The following is a 27,733-nucleotide window of genomic DNA, read 5'->3' on the forward strand; positions in this document are numbered from 1 at the left end:
AAGAAATAGGATTTTTTTCAGATTTAAATCTTCAGTTGAAATGACTTTATTGAACCAGATTGAAAAAGGGGATGGGAGTAAAACATCACTGGATCCTCTATCTTTTCATTCTAATTAAAAATTCAAATTTCCACTCATTTTCCAAAGAGTTCCAATCCTTAGGCATTATATAGTTTTAAGAGGTACAATGGTAATTGTACATCATTTGATTATACATGTATATTGGCAATTTTCCAGGCAAAATCATGCATTTTCTACTCTTTCATGTTTTTGTTTTGTTTCCCTGATTACTATTATTGATCCAAATGTAGCATGTTGAAAAATGCTTAGAAAAAATAGTGAGATATAATAGTGAGAAAATGCATATTAATGCATATTCTGGCTGACCATTTAGATATTCTCAGGCCACAGTTTGGAAAGTAAGCCATTAGGCTATTGAAAATTTTTCAGGGAAGGAATCTGCAGGATAATCAACCAGATAGAAAATAAAGGCACATATGAGGTGGAATGAGGTGATAAAACACCTGCTTTGCTGAACAGCTCTCTGAATTGCCTAAAACAAATCTTGAGTCTGCAAACAGAAAGCAGTTATGGGAGGAAGCAGGTGCACAAACATCACCATAAACACTGAAGAAATTAGAGTATTACCATTAGTGTGCTGGAAAAGGCTTCCTTTGATCTCCGAAGTGAAACCTGTCCCAAGTAAGAAAGAGACTTGGTTTTTCAGGTGAAGGTAAAAATTGACACCCACAAAATAAAGACAACGTCTCAAGATGGGGCCTTGCTGGTATGAATGCTTCTTTTTGCAGGATGTAACTCAAATATCTGAGCTTGCTGCTATTTGTTGAAGTTACACTGTTAATTATTTACCTTTCTCACCATTCAGCCTCAAATTCTTTTCTTATCAAATTGCACTGTCTGAACCCAAAACAAACAACCTGGGACAGTTAGTGATCACATTAAGCTGGGTTTCTGTGACGTTGTCTGAACATTTTTGGATTCTTTCTTTCATGGTCTCTCTTGTTCCCAGCAACCATTCTCCTGGACTGGGTTGGGCTTATTTGTGAAGCTACGTGGGTGTTTATGGTTTGCTGAGATTTGCTTCTTTTTGTTATTTTAAACCCACTCTTTAGGTCTCTTCCTATTTCAGAGCTCTTCTAATTTTTCCATTCCCTAAGATCTTTCTCATTTCACTGGAGAAGAAACCTTTTTTTTCCATCTCAGGGGTTTCTGCTGTTTGAATTTTTGATTATATGTTCTAAAATGGACCTAACATGATCACATAGAGCTGGAATGACTTAATCATTAAAAATAATTGGACAGCAAATCTGGTATTTGGAGTTTTTCTTTTCTTTTCTGTAAGACTCCTACAGGAGCAGATTGCTCTGGCCAAGAAAAAGAACAAGTAGGTGGGGTAGATTCGAATCAAGCAGATGCTTTGTTTCTGCAGCAACTTTCACTCTAAATCCCAAGCTCAGAGGAGGCAGCTATTCTTATCTTTGATTTTGGACCTGATTTCTCCCTTCTTAAAGTACGTTACTCTTGACTGTTTATCTTTACTTAAGGTATTATGCAGTTGTAAGTTTTATAAAGATATTTCAAATGATTTTTATAAATAATGAGGATACTGGAAATAAAATAGAAAAATAAATAAAAAGGAACAAGATCCAAATTGGTTAAAAAATTTGGCCAACAGGACACATAGACTTAGCAGCTTTTTCCTTTATTTGGTGAATCAATCATTCCATAAAGTAAGCTTATTATGTATCTATTATGTTGTTACTATTAGGGCAAGTGTTGGGATAGAAGAGCATTATGGTTTAGATCTTAAATGTCCCTAAAAAGCTTATGTGTGGAAGGCTTGATCCTCAACATAGCCATGTTCAGAGGTGAGCTGACTGGTCATTAGGACTCTGACCTCATGGTATCTGGATTCATAGCTTATGAAGTTGGAGGAGGGGGCTTTGTCATAAAAGTGAGCCCTGTCTTTGTTCCCAGGCTATCATGAGGGGAGCAACTTTGCTCAACCACAGGCTCTCTGCCATGATATTTTGCTCTGCCACATGCCCACAGTGATAGGGCCAAACAACCATGGTCTGAAACCTCTGAAACTATGAGCCAAAATAAATATTTCCTTCCTTTAAATTGTTTTTCTCTATTATTTTTCAGAGAAATAGTCTGAATAACACAAGTGGTATCCAAGACAGATTTCATACCTTCAAGGAATTATAGTCTAAAACAGGACCAAGATCTCTCTCTTTTTTTTTTGTTACTGGGGATCAAACTCTGGACCTTATGCTTGCAAGGCAGGTAGCAGAACCCCTGAGCTAAATCCCCAGCCCAGGACCAAGATCTCTTGAGTTCTCAAATTCTGCTCTTTGCACTACACAATGTAATGGTATTAAAATTTTTAAAAAATGTATTTCTTATTTTTCTAACTATAGCTGAAGTAACAATATCTGAACTCTCATCTCTAAATTGGAACCAATAATAGCACCTTACTAATAGGGCAAAGGATTAAATGAAGTAATCCTCTCAGAGAGCTGTCATAGTACTGTCTAGCACATACTAATGGTTCAATAAACTTTAAATAGTTTAGTTATTATTGATGTTTTCTGTTTACAAATATGGCCAATCCTATTAAGAAAGAGATTTCAATATTTGAAACTTGTATTAGTTTTTTGAATAATAACATTTTATAAAGCAGCTGTTTTTAGTCTTCTCAATTAAGATTAGTCATTTTATATGTAGATACTCTCTTACCTATATCTGCACAGGTAGTGAGATTTAAAGTCAACTAGCATAGTCTAAGCCCTACATGAAAACCCTATCCATTACTATTGTATATCTTTAAAAGAGACTGTGGGATTTTTCTAAATTTTAATATCTTATACATATTTGCTTAAGAGCCTCAGAGTATACAGAGCTTGAAAACAATAATTCACCCTGATCAACTCTAGTAAAATTATCAAAAAACTATATTTACACACTTCAACTCTATCTGTATTGGCTGTTTAAAGGCAAATTCCATGTTGTGACACAGAAGACAATGATTTGTATGTGTCAAATAAAGGAAGTGGAGAGTTTGGTCACTCTGGGCCAACTTGGTTTGGATATTATATATGAAAGTACTATGAAACAATTATTTCTTCTTAATTTTAATTTTTTATATCTTAGTTGTATACTATTCTCAAACTTATAATTGGTCTAGTTTATCCCATTGTGCTTTTGTTGGAAAATCTACTTAAAAGTATTTTTGATTATGGGTGTCTTTGCAACTTTTCTATTAGTAATTCAATTTGTTCAAAGTTTTCCTATTCGAAAGTATGCGTTTTTTCCATAAAGGATTTTGAGAAAATATTAGTGCACTTTCAAAATTTATGACGGTAACCATTTTTGACAAATCATTAATCATTAATCTGAATTCAAGTAGAAAGCTGAGATTTAATATTTTTTTAACTTGTGTTCTTTAATAAAATTCTTTTAATCTAGTAATAGAGTTGAGGAGTCTTTTTTTTTTTTTTTTGGTACCAGTGATCGAACTTGGGTCTTTGCGCTTTTGCAGCAGGCAGCGAAACCACTGAGCTAAATCCCCGGCCCCAAAGAGTCTTGATGTTTATAAGATCTTCCCTACGCAGTCCTTAAAAGCAGTACTGTACATAGCTGGAAAATTTTTCAGTATTACATTTTCCTCATATGTGATCTTAAAATGACTAATACCAACGAAGAAAGGGTAAGTTATCTATGGAAAATGAGGTCATAATTTTATCTTTATCACCCTGTCCGACTATAACTACCGGTGAACATCATGTTCAAGCAATGTGAACACGTCTGGTTGGCACAGAGACAATGGCAGTCTGATAAGTAACCGATCAGCTTATCCACAGCATTCTTTTGGTAGGGAGGTCACTGTCCTTTTTGTTCCTCAAAGTTCAACAAAGCTGAAACATTCCAGTAACTGGTACTTCAAATTAATTAAATGAGATCATGTACAGGGCTCCTGGGATTATCACCTTGTAGTACTATTGCTTCTGTGCTTTTAAGTTTGCCTAATTAAGTCCTTTCAAATGTAAGAAGCCAAGTAATTTGTGCTAAACCATACAATTGATATATGCCTTAAACATTTTTAGAATACAAAGGTTTGGAAAAGAACCTTTTTGGATAATAGGTTACTATTATAAGTGGAACACAAATAGATTACCAGTTTTTTAAATTATGTAAGTATGGACTATCATCTTCAATAATTTTATCTTACTATGAGACTTTTAGTATATAATTGAGAGTTTCTTGTAAAGATTTACACAGGGCATATAATTCAATTAACTTTTCATTTTAATGTTTAATTTTAATTAATATTTCATATTAATTCTCAACTAATCATTTCAATTAATAAGCACTAAAATGTAATACAATACAACACTATAGTTGTAATGAAAATAACTGATTCTAAACTTTGGATTCAGAAGGCACTTGATGTTTCTGCATTGCATAAGTAGTCTTCCTTTTCTCACTGGACAGAGAGACCCAGGTGCTTAAGTTTATAGTAAGTAGCACAGTTCTGGCCCTTAGCTTATGCTCAACACACAGTTTTAGAATTAGTCAAGGGATGGGGTGAATATAAATTCTGACACTGAAAATGCTAATCAATAAACACTCAGAAGATAAAATAATTGCTACATAGATTTCACAATATATACTCCATAAGTGCACAAAATATAAAATATATACATACATTACACATTAACTATATAAAACACATTTCTGATGCATTTTTAGCCTGTGTACATTAAATACATTTCTATTATGTATTTAAGTACAAATATGCCTTCTTGATTTGGAAATATTTAGATTCTTTTAAAAAAAATTTTAAATGTATTACTTTATTATCAAACACACATATATACAAAAATTAAAATTATTCAAAGAAAACAATGCCAGGGGAAAACCCCTATAATAATATTCAAATATAGTAGAACTCAACCAAAGAAAAACTGAAAAGCACGTAAACATTTTTCCATATAATTTAAAAAAACATCTCAAGCATTAACAAGACATCAGAGGATGTAAATTGTTTTAGAAAGATTTTCAAAACTAGTATTGAACAAATAGTGGTATGGAAAAAAATTCTAATTAGCTAGTAGACTCCACATAGGCCAAATTTTTTAAAATTTAAATTTCAATACAGTCAAATGACATGTGATGGAAATATAATCTGAGAAATATGTTATTAGGCAATTTCATCCATGTGTATCGCAAAGTACCACACAGAGTGCTAACTTCTAAGTGCAGACTGAAAAGGTATACATCAATCATCTGTGATCGCCCCTTGATATTATCCAAATATGCAGTTAAACACGAGATACATGAGGCGACCACTGGCATAGCAGCACACTGTTTTACAGTAAACTCTTTTATATAAGTAGGATTATTCTCTAAAGGATGAAAAGCACAGCATGTTATGATAAGTACCTAAAACAGTTAACAGTCATTTATCACACTATCGAGTACTGTGTACTGTACATAGTTGTATGTGCTTCTTCTGGAAACATACCCTCTCTCCTTTAATCTCAGCGACTCTTCCTTCCCAACCCACTGATGAGCTCCAGCCTAGTCTCTATCTACATCTCTTCCTATAGTTTTAAACACATTCTATATATGGATTCTTTTCAGATTCCAGCCTGTAACTCTGATCTCTCCCCTTCCCCTCCTGCCATCTTTTCTTCGTATTTTGAATTATCAATTATTCATTTTAATCCTTAATTAAACTTTCAGTTTCTCACACTAGAGAAACTATTCAGTATTTACACATGTGTGTCCTATTTATTTCACTTAAGAAGATGGCCTCAATATGCATCCATTTAGCTATAAATGTCTCTAGTTTCTCATTCCTTTTTTTGGTACTGGGGATCGAACTCAGGTCCCGGCACTTGCGCAGCAGCAGGCAGTGAAACCACTGAGCTAAATCCCTGGCCCAGTTTCTTGTTCTTTATGGCTGAAGATCAGAGCAGAAATCAATGCAATGGAGACTAAGAGAATGATACAAAAAAAAATCAATGAATCAAAGAGTTGGTTTTATGAAAGAATAAATGAAATTGATAAACCCTTAGCCAATCTTATCAAAAAAAGGAAAGAAAAGACTCAAATCCATGCAATTAAGAATGAAAAAGGTGAAGTCACAGCAGATCCAGCAGAAATCTAGAGCATCATCAATACCTACATCAATACCTGTACTCTAATAAAGTGGAAAACACAGAAGAAATGGACAGATTCCTAGATACATATGAATTGCCAAAGTTAAATGAAGATATAGAAATTCTAAACACCCCAATTACAATGAGTGAAATTGAAAATGTCATAAAAAATTTACCAACAAAGAAAAGCCCAGGTCCTGATGGCTTCACTGTTGAATTCTACAAGACATTTAAAGAAGAACTATCACCATTACACTTTAAACTCATCAAGGAAATTGAAAGGGAAGCAAGGCTTCCAAATTTATTCCTGGAAGTAAGTATTACTTTGATTCCAAAACCAGGGAAAGACCCAACCCAAAAAGAGAACTACAGGCCAATCTTCCTAATGAATATTGATGCAAAAATCCTCAACAAGATACTGGCAAACAGAATACAGAGGATCATCAAGAAGATCATACACCCTGACCAAGTTGGATTTATCCCAGGGATGCAAGGATAGTTCAACATTCGTAAATCTATAAATGTAATACACTATATTAACAGTGTCAAGGACAAAAACCTTATTAAAAAACTATATTAACAGTGTCAAGGATCATCTCAATAGATGCAGAAAAGGCACTTGACAAAATCCAGCACCCATTCATGATAAAAAAGAACCCTACAGGAAATTGGAATAGAAGGTCTTTATCTCAACTTGATTAAGGCTATCTATGAATAGCCAACATCATACTAAATGGTCAAAACCAGAAAACTTTCACTCTAAAATCAGGAACAAGATAAGGATGCCCATTATCACCACTCCTGTTCAATATTGTTTTGGAAACATTAGCCACAGCAATTAGAAAAGAGAAAGAAATAAAAGGAATAAAGATAGGAAAGGAAGAAGTTAAACTGTCATTATTTGCTGGCAATATGATACTTTACATAGAATACCCAAAAAATTCAGCCAAAAGACTTCTAGACTTAATTGACAGATTCAGTAGAGTAGCTGGATACAAGGTCAACACTCAAAAATCAATAGCCTTTTTATATACAAATAATAGACTCACTGAGAGAGAAATTAGGGAAACAATTCCTTTTACAATAGCATCCAAAAAAATGAAATATCTAGGAATCAATCTAACAAAGGAAGCAAAAGACCTCTACACTGAAAACTATAGCACTCTGAAAAAGGAGATTGAGGAGGTATAAGAAAATGGAAAGACACCCCTTTTTCCTGGGTAGGAAGAACCAATATAGTGAAAATGGCCATGCTTCTAAAATTACTATATAGGTTTAATGGAATGGTGATTGAAATTCCACAATGTATTTCACAGAACTAGAGAAAACAAACCAAAAATTCATTTGGAACCAGAAGAGACCTAGAATAGCAAAAGAAATTCTAAGCAATAGAGATATGGCTGGGAGTATTACAATCATTAACTTGAAACTATACTACAAAGCTACTGTGATAAAACAGCATGGTACTGGCAAAGAAACAGACCCGAGGATCAGTGGAATGGATTAGAAGATGCAGAAATAACTCCAGACGTACTCAATCACCTCTTCTTTGATAGAGAAGCCAACCACCCTCATTGGAGGAAAGATAGCCTATTTAATAAATGGTGTTGGAAAAACTGGATTTCAACCTGCCAAAGAGTAAAACTAGACCCATACCTATCACCATGCACTAAACTAAGATTGAAGTGGATTAAAAATCTAAATGTTAAGACAGAAACATTAAATTTGCTGGAAGATAAGTTAGGTACAACTCTTGAAGATATTGGCATAGGAAAACACTTTATGAACAAAACCTCAGTAGCATGGGAACTAGCACAAAGAATCAACAACTGGGATTTCATCTTATTAAAAAGCTTCTGCACTGGAAGAGAAACCACCAACAGAGCTAAGAGACAACCTACAACGTGGGAAAAATTTTTGCATACCTCATGCAAAGGACTACTATCTAGAATATATAAAGAACTGGAAAAAATTAGACCCCCCAAACTCAAAGACCCAATTCAAAAATGTGCATTCGAAATGAACAGATATTTCTCAGACAAAGAAGTAAAAGCAGCAAATAAATACATGAAAAAATGTTCAACATCACTGGTCATTCGAGAGATGCAGATGAAAACAACACTGAGATTCCACCTCACCCCAGAAAGAATGGCTGCTATCATGAAATCTACCAATAACAAATGCTGGTGGGGCTGTGGGGCAAAGGAACCCTTCTCCATTGCTGGTGGGAGTGCAGACTGGTGCAACCACTATGGAAATCAGTATGGAGATACCTCAAAGAACTAGGGCTAGAGGTCCCATTTGACCCAGCTATGCCTCTGCTGGGGATCTTCCCCAAAGAATTGAAAGAATCAATACCATCTCACTGCTTCCTGGTTGTCTTCACAGAAGAGGCTTTCTTTTGCCCAGACACCTCCATCATGCTGCAGACCATGCAAGGGCTGAAAGTTCTAAAAAGTTGTCCCCTGAAATACTGACTTGAATTATTCTGAAAAGCTCCTGACCACTTTGTTATTACCAAAACTTTGTGGCTGAGGCCCAGAAAGTGAGCCTGTAACACATCACACCTTTCTCAGATTGTCATCAAAGACCCTTTCAAATTCATTTTGACTATATCTTTGCTTGCACTTTACCAAAGAAGAAACTATCAAACCAAATCAACATTGCTGCTGATACAAGAGTTTGGGAAGCAGAAAATTAAAAATCTGAATATTTGTGAATGTGTAAAGAATTATAATAGGACAGTTTTTCTTTTCCAAGGTGTTCAGATCCCTGTGGAAAGTTTGTGTGGTCTTTGGACTCAAAGCCATTTTCTCCATTCTTTGGGAAAGCTCAGTGACTCTTACGTGGTGGGTGTGTTTCCTTACCAGTGTGATTTATGGGTGCCCAGACATCCCTAACAGAGAAGTGCCTGAATTCAGGGCTGATGCGCCAGGAAAGTTATGCGTGCAGTGGGATTGACAAAGCGGTGTTTGAGTTTGATGAGTGCTGAAGTTTGCAGTGTTTCCTCTGTGAGGAGGAACTCCATTGATAGGAATGCCTTCGAAACCATGAGCAGATAAGACTCAAAGCTGGCCATGTCCCTTACTGTGACATCTGCAAGAGTTCCAAAGGGCATTCTCCAGGAGTTAAGCAGAGGGCATTGGTGAGGTGCCAGAGCTGCAAAAACAACCTGTGCCTAGAGTGCCAGAAGAGAACTCATTCTGGGAGCAACAAGAGACATCCCGTTACCCTGTACAATGTCAGTAAGATCCAGGATTCCATGGACAGGGAAGCGATGGATGAGGAGACCAAGTGGAAGAAAATGACTGAGAAAGTAGTGAGTTTCCTCCTAGTAAATGGAAATGAAGAGATTCAGGTAACAAATGAAGATCACTTTATTAGGAAAATGAACTGTAAACCCAATCAGCATCTGAAGGTGGTTTCCATTTTTGGAAATACTGGTGATGGACAGTCTCATACCCTCAACCACACTTGCTTTTATGGCCGTGAAGTCTTCAAAACCTCCCCTGCCCAGGAGTTCTGCATAGTGGGTGTGTGGGCAGCCTATGACCCAGTCCACAGAGTAATAGTGATAGGCATGGAAGGGCTCTTGGGGGCTATTGTGAATCTAAGCCAGAGAACACACCTGCTACTTAAGGTCCTGGCCATTTCAGACATCATCATCTATTGAACCCATCCAGAGCGCCTGCATAATGACCTCTTCAAATTCCTTGGAGATGCCTCAGAAGCTTATCTGAAGCACTTCACCAAGGAGCTTAAGGCTACCACTGCCCGCTGTGGCCTGGATGTCCCCTTATCTCCTCTGGGCCCTGCAGTTATTATTTTCCATGAGACTGTGCACACTCAACTGCTGGGCTCTGATCACCCCTCCTATGTGCCAGAGAAGCTCATCTAGGACAGGTTCAGGAAGCTAGGCCACTTCCCCGAAGCCTTTAGTTCCATTCGCTACAGGGGAACCAGGACTTACAACCCCCCACAGACTTCCCTGGGCTCAGGTGTGCTTTGGAGCAGCAGCTAGAGAACAATACCACCCGTTCTCCCTGGCACCCAGGGGTCATCTTCAAAGCCCTGAAGGCACTGAGCTACTGCTTCAGTGGGGAATTCCTGATGACCAGATGGCACACAGCTCCTTTTTCCCAGATGAGTACTTCACCTGCTCCTCTGTGTGCCTCAGCTGTGGGGTTGGATGTAAGAACAGTATGAACCATGCGAAGGAAGGAGTGCCTCATGAAGCCAAGAGTTGCTGCAGTTACTCCCACCAGTATGACAACTGCGTTTATATCTGCAAGGCCTGCTAGGAGAGAGGCAAGGAAGTCAGCGTAGTACCCAAAACATCTGCTTCCACTGACTCTCCCTGGATGGGTCTTGCAAAATATGCCTGGTCTGGGTATGTGATCGAATGTCCTAACTGTGGTGTGGTCTATCAGAACTGGCAGTACTGGTTTGGGAACCGAGATCCTGTGAATACAGCGGTGCAGACAGAGATTGTGCATGTGTGGTCTGAAACTGATGGGTTTCTGAAGGACAACAACAATGCTGTCCAGCGCCTGTTGGACAGGATGAACTTCATAGCTCAGTTGGTTTTTGAGCTTAGCCTTGGGCACACCAAGGCTTTGACTTCCTGGCTGCCTACTGGAGGCCCAACTCCCAGATCCTGAACTGCAACAAGTGTGCGACATCCTTTAAAGAGAATGACACTAAGCATCACTGTCGGGCCTGTGGAGAGGGCTTCTGTGACAGCTGTTCATCTAAGACCCGGCCAGTGCCCGAGCGTGGCTGGGGACCTGCGCCCGTGTGGGTGTGTGACAACTGCTCTGGCACCAGGAATGTCTAGTTAGATATTACTGAGGCACAGGCAGAAGATGAAGGTGGAACGCTCATTGCTTGGAAGGTGGGCGAAGCTGTGCAGAACACCTTGGGATCCATGGTGACAGTCCTTGACATACCACTAGGCCTGGTGAAGGATGCAGCCAGGCCAGTGCACTGGGTGCCTGACCACAAAATCCTGCACTGCCACAACTGCCGCAAGGAGTTCAGTGTCAAACTGTCCAAGCACCACTGCCAAGCCTGTGGCCAGGGCTTCTGTGATGAGTGGTCCCACGACCGCTGGGCTGTCCCTTCTCGAAGCCGGGACCATCCTGTTTGAGTCTGCTTCACTTGCAATAAAAAACCTGGTGACCTTTAGCCCCAGCTCCCTCCAGAAGTCCTTCATAATTCCTTAGGTTCTCAGGGTTAGAAACTGAAGTCTCATTGAGATAGGCTATCCTCCTGGTCACCTGTGGTGTGTCCTCTCCTCCTCTTGTCCTGGGGCCACTTTCCCTAGGTGGGGGTGAGCCTGGGAGCAGGCACAAGGCATAACCCCCTCAGGGCAGGGGGTGGACCAAGTAGCTCTCAGCAAAGGGGAATGAGCCTGAATGCATTGCATATATTTCAGTTAAAATAATTTTTAAAAAATCTATCTCCATTATACATATGAAAGGAATTTGGAGTGTACTGAGGTTGCTGCTGGCTGCCAAGACTCACCCTGTGTGTCCCCAGCATAGAAATAAGTACATCTCCACAAAAGGAAGCCAGTTGCAGAGCTCTCATGTTTGCTGGTCACCTTTTGCTGCTCTCGCTGAGCCTGGGAAGCCTCCCTTCCCCACCTTTTCCCCTCCTACCCCTCTGCTCCTGGGGCTGAGAGCTGCCCTTCTTGCTACTTCTTTTTTTGTTTGTTTGTTATTTTATTTTATTTTATTTTATTTATTTATTTTGTATTAAATTCTTTTATTGGTACATTGTAGGTATACAACACAATTACATTTCTCATTGGGAATTGTACCTTTACATAATGCATCTTGGTTCTTATTTTTTCCCCGTTCCTTCTTGCTACTTCTATGTGGTGAAGCAGCTCAAAGGGAATTCCACTTGGGCCCTTGAGGGAATTGGATCCCAGTTCTTGGTTTAATCTTGTTTTAGTCAGAGACCACCCAGCTTAGTGTGCAGAGCACTGGAGAGTGCTGAGGGTCAGAGGTTGGGTCTTCAGCCCTAAGAAGTGAAAATGTAGTGGCTGCACTGTCCCTCATAGAGAGTGTGGAAGGAATTTGGGTTCTCAGCAGCATTTCCTGCTTGTTGATGGTTCTGTCTCCACGAGGTCTCCCTAGAAGGCTGCACCCTGCTTCTAAATTAAAGCACTTCCACCCTCCCCTGCCTCCAGCCTATGATCTGCTTCTGGGTGTAACACTAGGATTTGTTTTGCCTAGTGTCTTCTTTGTTCCAAGACACACAACCTCTCTAGCTATTGGACTGGTGATCATGAGAAATCGTCCAGGGGAACAGAGCACAGAATGGACTGTTAGTTGTTTTTCTAAGTGTATATAAATATTTCAACAGATCATAAAGAAAAAATTCTATCTCTTTGGTCCTTAGGAGAAGTCAGATGAATGTTTCTCATCAAGAGCTTGGATATCCATATTTGTCATGACTGGAAAGAGACTTGTTGTGCTGAAATCCTGTCATCAGGGTGTTTATCTTCAGTGGCCAAAAAAAAGTAAAGTAACATAGTTCTTGACTGAGCTGGTGGGTAGAGTTTTGGGGAGGTGCATGGGTGGCCGTGCCTGGCCTGAGTATCTGTATGAAGTGTACGCTGTAGTGAGTTGGTCCTTTGCAGACCTCCTTCCTGCCTCCCGTGGCCTGGCAACTGAGGCCCTGCTCTAGAACTGTATATTATCAAATTCGCCATCATAAGGGAATCTTCCTGCTGAAAAAAAAAAGAAGAAAAAAAAAGAATGATACTATAGCAATATATGTGCACCCATGTTTATAGCGGCACAGTTTGTAATAGCTAAAGCTTGGAAATAGCCCAAGTGCCCATCTACTGGAGACTGGATAAAGAGGATGTGTGTGTGTGTGTGTGTGTGTGTGTGTGTGTGTGTTTAATAAAGTGGACTAATATTTAGATTCTTGTACGGAAGATAAAATAGACCTATACGATTCTCAAGGCAGAATTTAACTACTGTTAAATATCTACTTCTCCACTAGCTATACGCGGTTGGACCCTAAAATGAGAACTATTCTTCCTAGTTCCAAAATAGTGAATGTAAGTATTTCTATTTTAAATAATATATCTCATGTCACACAGTGAATTTTGTTATCTTGTACAGTTAATATGCACAAATAATTATAATAAATGTAAAATAATATATCCCAAGATTGGGTCTTACAGACTTTTACACCAAAAATTTTTTTAAAAAATCACCCTATAAAATTTCAGTGAATATTTGATTTAGCGTATACATAATTTTAAAAATCTTTTTCCACTAGTATGTACACTCTTATTTTTCAAGGCATATTCTAAAATTAAAGATGTTTATAAGTCATAAAGTACATCTAAAATGCTGAAATATAAAATACATCGGAAAAATTTCCAAAACATAATTTTTAATCATTTTCTGAGCAAGATTGAATGGAATAAAGTATGCATTTGAATATAAAATATGTTGCTTAGAAAAATCAAAGAACATTTAAATTTTAATGATTTTTAAAATTTTATTGACCTTGGTAGAAAAAGAGACAAAACCATTTGATCTCAAACTCAGATGAAATTTTGACTTTTGCTGCTAAGGAATCCAGATTACAATAGAAAAATCATTTAACAATAGAATATTATCCTATGCCTACACAAGTAAAAATTCAAATGAAAATTCATTTGAGTGTTGTGGGGAAAAAGTGTAAGAATGGGAAATTTTAAAATTTCACTGTTTGGGATTTTTGTCAACCTGGATTTTTTAAAAAGGAGAATTCAGCTAGTGGATACTAATAAGAAAAATCCTGTGGGCCAGCTCCTCTCCTAGAAACTACCACAAAGCACTGCAGCTAACTTTCATATTTTTGAAACATACATATAGAAGAAATAAAATTACACAAACCTAATAATGCCTGTAATCTCAGCATTCTATGAGGCTAAGGTAAGATGACTGTAAATTCCAGCTTAACCTGAACAACTTAACAAGACCCTGCCTCAAGATAAAAAATTAAAATGTAGCTCAATGTGAAAGACCTGAGTTCAGTCCCTAATACTTCAACAACCCCATTAATCTAAATAAGCTTGCTTATATCAAACATGCTCTAGAAATTATTAAACTTACATGGATTTTTGGATTTTACATGAAATAGTCAATCAACTATTTGTTCCTAGAGAAATATACATCCAAACATAGATGGAAGGCCAAAGTATTGCCTTGAAGGTAGAATTTCATTCACTCCTGGGAAGCACTGCAGTTGTACTAGGGAATCTGAACCTGAAGCATGATTTGAAACTAGATTTTTAGGCTCTATGTTTTCCATATTTTAGAAACAGGGAAGTATTGGTTTCAAAACTCTTGGTTTCAATAATTCATAAAGGATTCCAAAACCTCAGATGAAAAGTTAAATAGAAGTTCTGATATAATTTTTAATCAATGCAACTAGGTTTGAAGAAGATATATGTTTATTACTTTGCTGAAGTGGCTTTCATTCTAATTAAACAGGCTGAGGTAGATTATTTATCTTCAGATTTATAAACATAATCCCTAATACATACAATTGTTAACATTTCTGCAGATTGTTCCATACAAATATAACTCTTTCAGGCATGTTGAAATATTTCTTTTGAAAAGCCTATAAATCTCTAGGCAGTTAATTAGCACAAAAGCATTAAAATACAAAATTATAAATATGAAAAAGAGTTTAAGACAAAAATGATTTAAATCACTCTAAGATTACAGACTATCCATCCCAAAGCAATTGTTTCTTTAATTAAAAAATAGCTTTGAGAAAAGATTCTGGATTTCTTTATGATGCTGTTTGGGCAAGGCATCTAAAGTTTTCCTCTTCCTCCTCCTTCTTTATGTTTAATTTGGAAATGGTCTCTTAGCAGCTCTCTCATTTATCCAAGTCTACATGTCTGAATCCCTACAGCTACCTTCATAATGTTTCCTATTTGACATTAATTCCAATAGAAGTTGCTTTTCTAAGGATGTTACTTATAATTTATAAAACCAAAATGGAAGCAGTGGTTCTTCACATCTTCCCAAGCCATGGCACACTGGAGTGTGCACAGGGCCCATATTACATGCATTAGGTCTGGTCATCCCTGCCCTCTCCACAAGCTTTGGTTCCCAGCTGGAGCACCCCCAGCTATACCTCACTCCATTCCTGAAGTTGTAAAACCACAGCAGTGCCTGCCATCTCATCTCCTCACCCACAGGCTTTCTCTGCTTCCCATTGGTTGAAGGCTGTCATCATGGCCACTGGAATTGTTGCCATGGTAATTATCTATCCATGTCTGGCCCAACTCAATACATGGATACTTTGGTTTCCCCAGAGGATATCTGGTGGGCTGCCATATGAGGACCTGGAAGTGTGTGGCAAATTCACACTGAGAGGAGAGAGAGATAGATTGGAAATATAGTAGCTCCATATGCCTTGGCTTCCATCTGACTGGGCAGTCACTTTACATTCCTAAGAAGCCATAGCCCACTCAGGAAGGTAACACTTTGTATTTGTTTTTTGTCTTTCCCTGCCTCACTTTCAGTTTTCCTTCACTTCTGCATCTTGAGATTGCATACCCTTTACCCTCCCTGTAAAATTTTAATTAGCATGTAAGGTTTTACAGGTTCTCTATTCTAGGGAAACTGGTCCAGTCCAAGAGTCAACAATAATTCAAATTTCATTATTTTCTACTTCAGATTGAACCCTCCAAATGTGATAGCTAAACAAGAGGATCATAATCACCAGGAAACATCTTCTAAATTCCCACAAATGTGTCTGCTCAGCTACCACAGAGCATCTGATGGCATTTATCTGTTCTGCTGGAAGTATCACCATGTTCCACTGAGTGGAACTGGGCACTGCTTTCTCACCCTGCCTTTTGAGGCATCGAATCTTCAACCTCCATACTACATGATGCTCTTCTGCAAGATAGGAGAGAACAGTCTTCATTTTGTGTCATGCAGTCTGCCTTCACATAGATCCAGTAACAGTTGGAATCATTTTCTGTTGTGAAAAAAGACTCTTAAAAATTTTTAGAAGGGAATTGAGTCAGAAGAAAAATTTAAATGGCAAACACCCAGGCTAATGCAAATACAACCCTGTGAATCATCTATAGCTGACTTGAAATAGACTAAGTGGATAATAGAAGATGAATAAAATTCTAAAAATTTCCAAATGAGTCTTAAGATTAGGGCTGAAACAGATCTGGGAAGACAACACTGTGATACCTTGGGCTATTTTACCTAAGACTGATGCCCTGAATACAGTTCTGAGGAAAATGACTCTGCCTCCAGGGTCAGCCCAGAAGAAGAGCTGCAAAGAAGCATTTCTGCAGTATTTAACTATGTATCCGGAAGTGGAAGTCTCCATTCTCAAGGAAAAGCTATGGAGCACTGAGAGTCCCCAGGGAGGAGGCTTGGGGAGAGGTGAAGAGGGTAATGGAACATCTGTACTTTAGTGCTTTATGCACTTGAAATTTATTTATAGTGCTTCTTTTCTTGATAAATGGAATTATCTTCTGAGTCTTATTTAACAAGGGACACATAACACTCTAAAATGCAAACTAAAAGCCATGACCGTAAAATTAAAAGGTGTTTGTACAAATTAAAATGCTGCATGTTTTGGGTTTGAATGAGGTTGAACAAGAAATCTTACATTACTACTTAGTTGTATTAGACATTTGACCTGATAAAATAAGGGTCTTCAGAAAGAACATTATAAACACAGGAGGTATCAGCATCAGAAGAGAATTGAGAAAGCATCGAGTAGAGTGGAGAAATAAAACATCACCTAATGTGTTTATAAATAGGGTATAGTCTGCTGTGCCATTCCCTATGGAAAAATGGAAAAAGTGGAGAAAGGTAACTATGAGCACACAACTAAGCTGAGATTCATACCAGTGCTTGCCTGTGAGGTGGGAACATGATGGAATCTAGCCAGAAGTAGAGATGTAAGTCACTAGTAGCGAGGAGCATTAAGTAGATTTGATGCTGCATAACTTATTGCGATCCTCTGAGTATTTTATGGGTGAACATGACCTGTCTTAAACATTGTTTAAGTAAAGAGGTTAATGTTAAATCTTTCTGCATCATAGAAATGCTCTGAGAAAAAAAAGGTGGCCTCACACAAACAGGTAAAAAAGAATGTCAAAGTTTTAAGCACCTACTTATTTGCAGACTGAAAGTATCTTTCATTCAGGCCAGGTAGAATCTGGCTGGGTTTTGGAGTTCTTTAACAACCATCTCTCCTCTGTAATGGCTCTTATTCAAGAAAATAATAACACTAATATCTTATCTGGTCTTTAATTCTTGTTATTAACTTCCTCTATTGTCTAGGATATCTGAGTGGTACAAAACTATATTAGTTCCATTCCAATATCCCCCTTCACCTTCTTCTTCTTTTAAATATCAAGTTCAACTAGGCAGGAGAAATGAATACATGCTAGTCTTAAAAAAAACCAGAGATGGTCTCTTAGAAGTATTATTATATTCCATTGCATTTTTTTTTCTGAAAATTCTTCTTTTGCCATGCCCAGCATGTAAAGCCTAATTAAAGAAATCAAATGCATCTAACACCTATGCATGTGATTTTTATTCTTCCAATCAGCCATTTGCCATATGTTTACTGTGTGCTCTGTATTGTCCAGCATTTGGTGACAAGATGTAATCAAACACCTGAAGATTGTCCCTCTCTGGGAAGGGAAAGGATATATAGATGGCCTATTATCATGTGAAGGTAGTGTCAAGGGCTGCTCCTAATTCAGTTTAGGTGAGGTTGTTAGAGAGGGGCAAGAGGGAGGGAAGAGAAAGGGGGTGAAGTAAAGCTTCCTGGGGAAAATGACACCTGAGCTTTGTCTTAGAGGATTAGCAGACATTAGGTGGAGGAGCCCAGGAAGCAAAGAAGACAAACTGGGTGAAATGAAAGGCAAAGAGACAAGGAAATGAGCAGAGAGCACACTGCTGCAGAAGGATAAAAACCAAAAGACCAGGAGTTTCTTCCCCTACTATGGAATTTGAATTTTAAGTGATGAAAGTTTTGAAGGCTCTTAAATTGGAAAGTAACAGGGTTATATTTTAGGCAGATTATTTTAAGAAAACAAGGCTGAAGAAAGGAATACCAGTTATATTGTTGTGAAAGACACTGAAGGCCTAAATGGAGGAGAAGGTAGGAGGGATTAATGGGGGGAAGATATTGGATATATTTGAGGGAAACGTAGAAATAAAATTTATACAGTACTTGGTCATGGTTTGGTTACAGGTAAGTGAGTTCCTTGGCTGCATTCTTAGTGTTTCAATGCTCCTCTCCCTGTCTCCGTCTCTGTCTCTCTATCCCTATCTGTCTCTGTCTGTCTGTCTCTCTCTGCTCTTCTATCAAAGGTGCCTGAGCTCTGGACCTACACTTTCTTTACTTTCTACCCAACAGGATCTCATGTTATGTCCTTCTGCTGAGAGGTACTCGTGCAATATTAGAAGAGAGCCTACTACTATTCCAGCAATGGTGTGAAGGCATGTAGGAGAATGACCTTTTTTCCTATGAGTTACCACATAATCTCCTAAGAATCTTTGTTCTGTAGACAGCTGAGATCTTTGTGGTAGACAGCTGAGATCCTTGAAATTCCTGTGATTTATTTCCCTAATGACTTTTCTAGTGGCGTCCCTGGCTTTTTCTTCTTAGTGCTTCTACCTAATTCTATAAACTTCTAAAATCTCTGTATTAATATTTTTCTGATTAAAAAGTCTAGAGTGGTTTCCATTTCACTAACCATGTTTCTGGAATCATCTGAAAGGTTTTCTTGGTAGGTGACTGAGTAGATGTTTAATTCACTCATTATTATGTATTATTTATTTATTATTATTCATTATTTATTGAAAATCTGCCACATTCCCAGGCATTCTCAGGTATAGAAATCAGAAACACAGTTACTACTATCATGACAACCAATGTTCCTACCCTTAAGGAGCTCAATGTCTAGAAAAAGAAATAAAAATACAAGAAACCAATAATTGAACAATGTAATTTCAGATGATAATGCTAGGAAGAAAATAGCAGAGGACTGTGGGAAAAATGATGTGTAGGTGGTGGAGTGCCTAACAGACTGCAGAGAACACAGTGGAGCCTGAATGACCTACATGTACCAAACTGCTAAAATACACTTTCATAATTTTTTTCTTTTTCTTTTCACTTTCATAATTTCTGTTATGAAGTGGAACCAAGGTTGGTTGGCTGAAGAAAGATAACAGAGGCCCATAACCCTACAACATAGTGGATGAAAAGAAGACACTAAGAGATCAGCCTGAGGGTTAGGTAGATGTCACATCATGTAGGGCCTTTCTGCCATGATATAAGAACTTGGAATAAGACTAAGGTTTTTAAGTAAAAGGGCAGTGCAATCAGATTTGTATCTAAACAATATCACTAGAGAAATTAGATTGTGGAAACAAATAGAAAAGCTACAAATGATTGCTAAATATTAAAAATATTAAATTGGACATGTCTCTAGGACATGCATTTGGCATGCAATAGGATGAGTCTTCCTGGAAAGATCTGGGATTGCATATGGGATTGGAAGTCTGTACACAGGTATCAATTGACACTCTCATAGTGAATGAGATAATGCAAAAGAGATGAGTAGGAAGAAGAGAGCACATGGTTAGGACTGACTTCCTGGAGCACCTATTTATAACGACAGCTGGAGGATGAAGTTCCCACAAAAAAGAGGAAAAAGGAATTTACAAGGTGTGGGGTAACAAAAGTCAAGAGATTTTCAGTACAGAAAGATAAAACAGGAGTTAAAATAGGACTGGGATTGGGAACAAGGAAAAGATAGCCACTTTTACCACTCTTATTCATCATTGGAGTGGATATCCTTACCACAACAATAAGGCAAGAAAGAAAAATAACACTTACACAGCCGGGGGGAAAAGACCTAAAAGTGTCTCTCTTCACAGGTGGCAACGTTGTCCACATAGGAAATTTCAAAGAATCGTCAAGAAAGGTGCTAGACTAATAAATGAGTTTAATAAGTTTTAAGATGTAAATATAAAAAAATCATAATTCTATATATGTAACAGCAATAAACATTCAAAAACTGAAAATAATGAACAATATCATTTGCAATATTACCACTAATTTTAATATTAAGGATTAAATCTAAAAAGATATATGCAAGTTTTATAGTATTAAAATATATGCAAGTTTTATATTATTTGGGTCTATGTCTGGCCTGTCATCCCTTCCCTCTGGTACTGCTCCCCTGCTCTATTACTTGGCAGCGATGAACTAAGCAGCTCTGCTCTGCCATTCCCTTCCACCATGATGTTCCTGCTTTGGAGCCTGCCAACCATATATGGAATCCCCTGAAACTGTGAGCTAAGTTTAAACTTCTCTTCCTTTAAATTGTAGGTGTTGGGTATTGTGTATCAGCAACAAAGCTGGCTATACAGGATAAAAGTTTCAATACCACTAGTCACTAGAGGAATGCAAAACCATAATAAGATATCATACTCTTTGGTATTCTTTCAAGAGAAATGAAAATGCATAGCTTTAAGTGGATGTTTACAGAGGCTTTATTCATAATCACTAAACCCCAGAAGCATAAATTTCTATAAGCTGGAAAATGAGTAAATAAACTGTGGTACATTCACAAAATAGAATCCTACTCAGTAATAAAAAGGAAAAAAAAATCTACTGACATTTGCAACAATATGGATGAATCTGAAATGCATTACACTAGTAAAATAAGCCAGATACAAAAGGCTCCATATTGTGTGTTTCGTTAATATGACATTCTGAAAAAGGCAAAACTATAGGACAGAAAGCAAATTAGAGTTTGCCAGGGGCTAGGGTAGGGAAGAAAACTACAAATGTACAGGGAACCATTTTGGGAGTGATGGAAATTTTCTATATCTTGATTTGGTGGAAGTTCCATGATTCTAATGTAATTTTCAATGTTCATTTATCTATCTGTGCACCTAAAGAGGGTAAATGTCACTGTCTATAGATTATGCTTTTATAAACTTGACTTTAAAAAGTGCCTGAGAATATCAATTGGTCAAGGCCAACAAAAAGATACTGGCAATCATTTTGAGAACAATTTTAGTGGTAAAGCCTAAAGCAAGATTGAGTTAGTAGCGTATATTTATTCAATGAGCTAGAAAGGAAGACAGAGAGGAGGACGAGTCAGCTTCTGCTGAGTTCTCCATCAATCAAATTAAATTGCTGTGTGACTTTCCCTCTAGGCTTGTAATTTAAACCCAGGAAAGTTTTGGTGGAGATGAGCCTGAAGGAGAGTATGGTGGAGCAATGATTCAGAACCTCTGAAGGCATTTTTATTTATGATTTTTAATTTGGAGAAGAAAATCCTGTCAAATAAAAATTAGAGAAAATAAAGCTTGGCAAACCTTTATTGTTTGATGTGGATATCCAGCATAAAAAAGAGACTCACGGTTGAGTCATGCTGCCAGCAATACTTTGGTGAATCAGTAGTGGCTACAGAGATGTGATTTTGAAAAATATAGTATAGAAGGGGGTGAAGGATGCACAGATAATGGGAAAAAACAAGAACTAAGATACATCATGTACAGGTACAAGCACCCAGTGATAAATGTAAACGTATTCTATACCTAAAATGTACCAATAAAAGAATTTAAGCAAAAAAAAAAAAAGAAAAGAAAAGAAAAGAAAAATACAGTATAATAAAAGGGGACATGGGACCAAACAATTACAGAAATTCTGGCTCATGAACTTAAGCTTGTGTTTAATATAAGATACAATATTGATATTATTTTAATTCTTCTTAAATGGTGATGGATTTGAAAGTTAACAGGAAAAAATTTGCTCTAAGTAAGAAAATAAATCAAATTTTGTTATTTCTACCTATTGTCTAAATGGTGAGGTAAAGACACTTTCTTTGATGTTGGATGAAACAACCTGAATCAGTTTCCCTTTGGAAACACTTTCAATATCTTTTGGATGGATGCACCAACATCTCACTCTGCCCAGTGTGGACGTGAGTGGTGAGTGGAGAAATGCTTGTACCATGAAATTAGGCTGCACACATGCGTCATGGAGAACAATTTTAGCTCAGAATGCATCTTTGAAGGCCCTGAGGTCTTTGAATTTGTGTCATTCAGACACATTTCTCCCCTCCTCCCAACTGCAACGTGTCCTAGCTAGGACGAATAAGTGACATATGGCATGTGTGAAATTCCCCTCCACTCTGCTGCTCTTCCCAGAGCTGCTGTGACAATTATAGCAACCTTGACTCCATAAGGAATGTGTTAAACCCTGTAGACTACTTAGCAACAAGCTATTCCAGAGCAATAAGTTGTAGCCTAGGGTCCTGTCCTGCTGACTAAACTGTGGGAGAAATGGGCTCCTATCTAAGGAGATTTGCTCATGAGACAGAAACTGGCCTCACAGACAATGACTAAAATTTCTCCACTGTCATTTTTAATGGTGACTGTCATTAAAGAACAAATAGCCTGTCTTTCATATAAGAGCTAGATGGTCCTTTGGCATTCCACAGCATTCCACAAGCTTTTCACATTCATACAGAGACACAAGAATGGCCTAGTTGCAATCTGGTATCTAAATTTTCCAGAAATTTAAGAATTCTAAAGTTTATTATTCCCAAGTCATTGGGACTGGGGAGTCTGGAGAATTTATTCAACTCCAGAGACCCCCCTAGGAATGATATTTTAAGCACCAGGCTCAGATATCTCCAGATTATATGGGGATAGTGGAATGGAGGCAGAGGAGAGGATGTAACTATGATAATTTTTTCATAAAGGTTCCTGGATCTGGGTCAGTTGTGCAGTGGTCCCCATGGTGATGCAGACCTTTGGGGGGAATTCTGGGAGAAATCCTGCAGCATGGAGAACAGTCAGCCTGCAGCAATTTCTGAATGCCTTTAAACACAGAAACCTTAATACTGTGGAATAAAAAGAGAAATAGAAGTGTTGTACAAGCAGTGGTGATTTGAACCTCAGGGAATCTCACTGTGACACACAGTCTTAAATTTTGCTTGGGCAAAAATTTGTTCACACCAGTAAGTGTTGTGACTCTGTGATTTTGAATCTAGGAAATCAACTTGAATGTGAAGGGAAACTCAAATGGACATAAATTTATGAAAAGCAATTTTAAAAAGTTAGGACAATTGTCACATAATAAAGATTCTCATGGTTCAGAATTAAACTCAGATTTTAAATGCCTGCACAGAAGAACATTTTCTGACAAAGCTTTTGTGTTTCATCTATTAAATCTGCTGGGTGCAAGTCTAAGCTTCATTTCTATAGATAATGTATACTTAATATTTTCAAGTTGCTTGAGATTGTTTGATGTCCTCGGATGAACCAGAGTAAAATGTCTTTGTGACATTATTTACCATTGTGGCTTATTCACGTCAGAAAAGCATATGATTTTAACACATTTGTGTCATAGTGATTGACTGCAGCTAGTTAGGCTAGAAAGGGTTTGTTTGTTTCTGGACAATGGCCTTTATCACTAGAGTGATATTGGAACCACCTCTTTTATGGCTAACCCTCAACAAAACAAGTACTTCTATTCCAGGATCTTGTCAGATTAGGACTCTATTGGATTGACAGAGAATTTCCTTCCTACTCAGAGTCTAGTAAAGGTCCTGGCATCTTAGCTCACTCTTGTTGATTCTTGTCATACCAGAGAACAAGCACTGTGAAATGGATCTACTGGAAGTTCACCAAGTCTACTATGAATTCTGGCTGCAGATTTTGTAAGACTTAGCCTATTATATTTTGAAATAGGATTTTCTTCAATGGAAAAGCCTCTCATTATGTCTACTCAATTCACAAGGAAAGAATTCATGACATTTGGAATTAACAGGTCAAACTGGTTGGCTTGGATTGTTACTTGCCTCTTTGCTTCAAATATATGTATTTGAGAGTCTACCATTAAGTAAGAGAACTCCAGTGATAGAATCAATCTTCATTCATGCACCTAAAATTCTTGCTTCTCATTAAACCCTCTTTATGTCTCTGCTATTACTCTTTGAGGTGCAGTCTTTGATACTTCATCCCTCACTGTAAAAGAAGACTGTATCCCAGAATGCCATGTTCTCATGGGGACAGACCTGGGTCTATGCCTATAAAAATGGAAAATCAGCAGCCCATTATTTCAACTACAGTGAACATATAACTACATTAAAGGCCTTATTCCATCTGGTCCTCTTCACAAGGGACTGAAAGAAGACAGGCAGGAATATTGATGACCAAAACCACTTAATAAATGAATAGCAGGTCCCACCACTCCCAGCCCATAGGTAGGGGCTTCTGAGCTGCCATCCCACTGCTCCTGGTCCAGAGGAAGGGGCTTCAGGGCTGCCATCCCTACTGCTGCTCCCAGCCCCTGTCTCACCTCTCCCAGGTCAGAGAAGATGAGCCGCGCTGACACCAATAGCACCCCTCCAGCCCCGCCGCCCCCCTTTCAAAATGAGAAAACACATAAATAAGCCTCAAAACTAGACTTCCAGATCACCTACAGCAACCTCAAAGGGAAATGAGATGGAACACTCTGATACTCAACCACCTGGACCCACTGAACTGGCAACAAAAAGAGATCTGGAAAAAATGAAATCAGAAATAATTTCTCAGATAACAGGAGAAATTGTGCCCCTAGTGCAAGACATGAGAGGAGCTGAGGAACATGATGGAATCCTAACATAGGAAACAAATGGAATCCATAAAACAGATGCAAATAGATTTCCAGGACATGAAAAACTCCATTGAAAGTCTACACAGCAGAATGACTCAATGTGAGCAAAGAATTTCAGATATAGAAGAAAAGATTGCAATTAATGATGAGGAAAAGAAAAATTGCTTCAAAATTATAAGGGAACATGAGAAATCAATCCAGCAGCTGCTAGACGATGTGAAGAAGAATAACATAAGACTGATTGGAGTCAACGAAGAAACAGGAGAGAGTGCAGATGACATAAAAAAACACTTCACAAAAGTGATGGCAGAAAACTTCCAAGGCAGAGGAAAAGAACTTGACACAGAGATAAGTGAGGCATATAGGACACCAAATAGGCTTGATCAAAAAAAATTACACATAGGCATATAATTGTTAAGATTCCAAAAACTCAACAGAAGAACAAAATTCTACAAGCAGTTAGAGAAAAGAAACAAATCACATACAAAGGAAAGCCCATCAGGATCACAGCAGACTTCTCAACACAAACCATCAAGGCAAGAAGAGCTTGGAGTGACATATTCCAAGCACTAAAGGAAAACAACCTCCAACCCAGATTGATGTACCCTGCAAAACTATCTTTCAAAATGGTTGGAGAAATAAGATACTTTCATGACAAAGAGCACCTTAGGAACTTCATGAATACCAAACCAGCACTCCAAAACATTTTACACAATATCCTAGGAACAGACAATGAGGATCACAACCCCAGGAAGCAAAGCAGAATGAACCCATCTGGCATGACAAGAAATTAAATGGAAAGGGGGAGAACCCTACAAAAACAAAAAGCCATGGCAATGACAAGTCAATATGTTTCAGTTATAACCATCAATGTTAATGGTCTCAATTCACCAATCAAAAGAAATAGACTGGCAGAATGGGTCAAGAAGCAAAAACCAACAATATGCTGCATACAAGAAACACACTTAATTAAAAAGGAAACTCATAGACTGAAAGTTAAAGGGTGGAAATCAATACTCCATGTGACAGGAACTCGAAAAAAAGGAGGAGTAGCTATTCTCTTTGCAGATCAAGTAGATTGCAAACCAACATTGATTAAGAGAGATGAAGAAGGACACTACATCCTTGTGAAGGAAAGAATCCAAGAGGAAGAGATGACAATCATAAATATCTATGCACCAAACACTAGTAGGCCCAACTATACAAAACAAATACTAATGGACATGAAAAGTCATATATGCACTAATACAATTGTAGTGGGGGACCTCAACACCCAACTGTCACAAATAGATAGATCAACTAGACAAAAAATAAGTAATGAAATACTAGAACACAATCGAACTCTTGAACAAATGAACTTCACAGATGTTTACAGAGTCTTCCACCCCACAAAATCAGAATACACATTCTTCTCAGCTGCACATGGGTCATTCTCCAAAATAGACCACATATTCACACATAGAACATGTTTAAGTAAGTGCAAAGGAATTGAAATTATCCCCTGTATATTATCAGACCATAGTGCAATGAAATTGGAGATCCATAGCAAAAGAAATTCAAAAAATTTCATAAACATGTGGAAATTGAACAACACACTTCTGAATAACCAATGGGTGACAGAGGAAATGAAAGAAGAAATCAGACAGTTCCTTCAATTAAATGACAATGACAGTACAACATAGCAGAATCTATGTGACACAAGCAATCTTATGAAGGACATTCAATGCAGTGAATATGCATATTAGGAAAATAGAATGAGCTCAATTAAATAACCTGATGCTGAACCTCAAGCTTCTAGAAAAAGAAGAGCAGGACAACCCCAAAGCTCATACAAGGGAGGAAATTATAAAGATCAGAGGAGAAATCAATGCTATGGAGACTAAGAGAATGATACAAGAAATCAATGAAGGCAAGAGTTGGTTCTTTGAAAGAATCAACAAAATTGACAAACCCTTAACCAACCTTATCAGAAAAAGGAAGGAAAACGCCAAAATCCATGCAATTAGGAATGAAAAGGGTGAAATGACAACAGACCCAGCAGAAATCCAGAGGATCATCAATACCTACTTCCAGAACCTATACGGCAATAAGATGGACAACACAGAAGAAATGGACAGATTCCTTGATACATATGAATTACCAAAGTTGAGCGAAGAAGACCTAAAACTTCTGAACAACTGAATATCAACCAATTAAATTGAAAATGTAATTAAAACCTTATCAACTAAGAAAAGGCCCTGATGGCTTCACTGCTGAATTCTACAAGATATTTAGAGAGGAACTGCTGCCATTACTGTTTAAACTCTTCAATGAAATTGAAACGGAAGCAATACTTCCAAATTCATTCCTGGAAGCAAGCATCACCTTGATCCCCAAAGCAGAGAAAGACCCAACTGAAAAGGAGAACTATAGGCCAATCTCACTAATGAACATAGATGCAAAACTCCTTAATAAGATACTGGCAAACAGAATGCAGAAGATCATCAAGAAGATCATACAAGCTGACCAAGTGGGATTCATCCCAGGGATACAGGGATGGTTCAACATACATAAATCAATCAATGTAATACACTATATCAATGGAGCCAAGGACAAAAACCATATGATTACCTCCATAGATGCAGAAAAAGCAATTGACAAAATCCAACATGTATTTATGATAAAAACCCTACAAAAAATTGGAATAGACGGTCTCTACCTCAATCTGATAAAAGCCATCTATGAAAAACCAACAGCCAATATCATACTAAATGGTCAAAAACTGAAATCCTTCACACTCAAATCAGGAACAAGAGAAGGATGTCCACTATCACCACTCTTGTTCAATATAGTTCTGGAAA

At 37.7% G+C, this 27,733-nt stretch overlaps 1 protein-coding gene, 1 long non-coding RNA gene and 1 pseudogene across 2 annotated transcripts in view; 2 read left to right on the plus strand and 1 right to left on the minus strand.

Annotated features, from left to right (window-relative positions):
• The window catches only part of LOC110350797 (uncharacterized), a 28,337-nt gene extending 10,578 nt beyond the window's left edge, over nucleotides 1-17,759 (plus strand). Inside the window, exons 2-4 of the long non-coding RNA XR_002397674.2 lie at nucleotides 12,603-12,723; nucleotides 13,215-13,272; nucleotides 15,902-17,759. This is a non-coding gene — a long non-coding RNA (uncharacterized LOC110350797). The remainder of the gene's footprint in view (nucleotides 1-12,602; nucleotides 12,724-13,214; nucleotides 13,273-15,901) is intronic.
• Nucleotides 1-27,733, minus strand: part of Sorbs2 (sorbin and SH3 domain containing 2) — a 392,887-nt gene that overhangs the window by 247,568 nt on the left and 117,586 nt on the right. Inside the window, exon 2 of the mRNA XM_087217106.1 lies at nucleotides 649-693. The gene's annotated coding sequence lies outside the window, so the exon portion shown is untranslated. The remainder of the gene's footprint in view (nucleotides 1-648; nucleotides 694-27,733) is intronic.
• LOC101712865 (zinc finger FYVE domain-containing protein 1 pseudogene) lies at nucleotides 8,979-11,669 on the plus strand (annotated as a pseudogene).

The sequence above is a fragment of the Heterocephalus glaber genome, unplaced genomic scaffold, assembly GCF_053883595.1.
Source record: "Heterocephalus glaber isolate CG9 unplaced genomic scaffold, H.glaber_assembly_v1.0 deba00001461, whole genome shotgun sequence".
NCBI lineage: Eukaryota > Metazoa > Chordata > Mammalia > Rodentia > Bathyergidae > Heterocephalus > Heterocephalus glaber.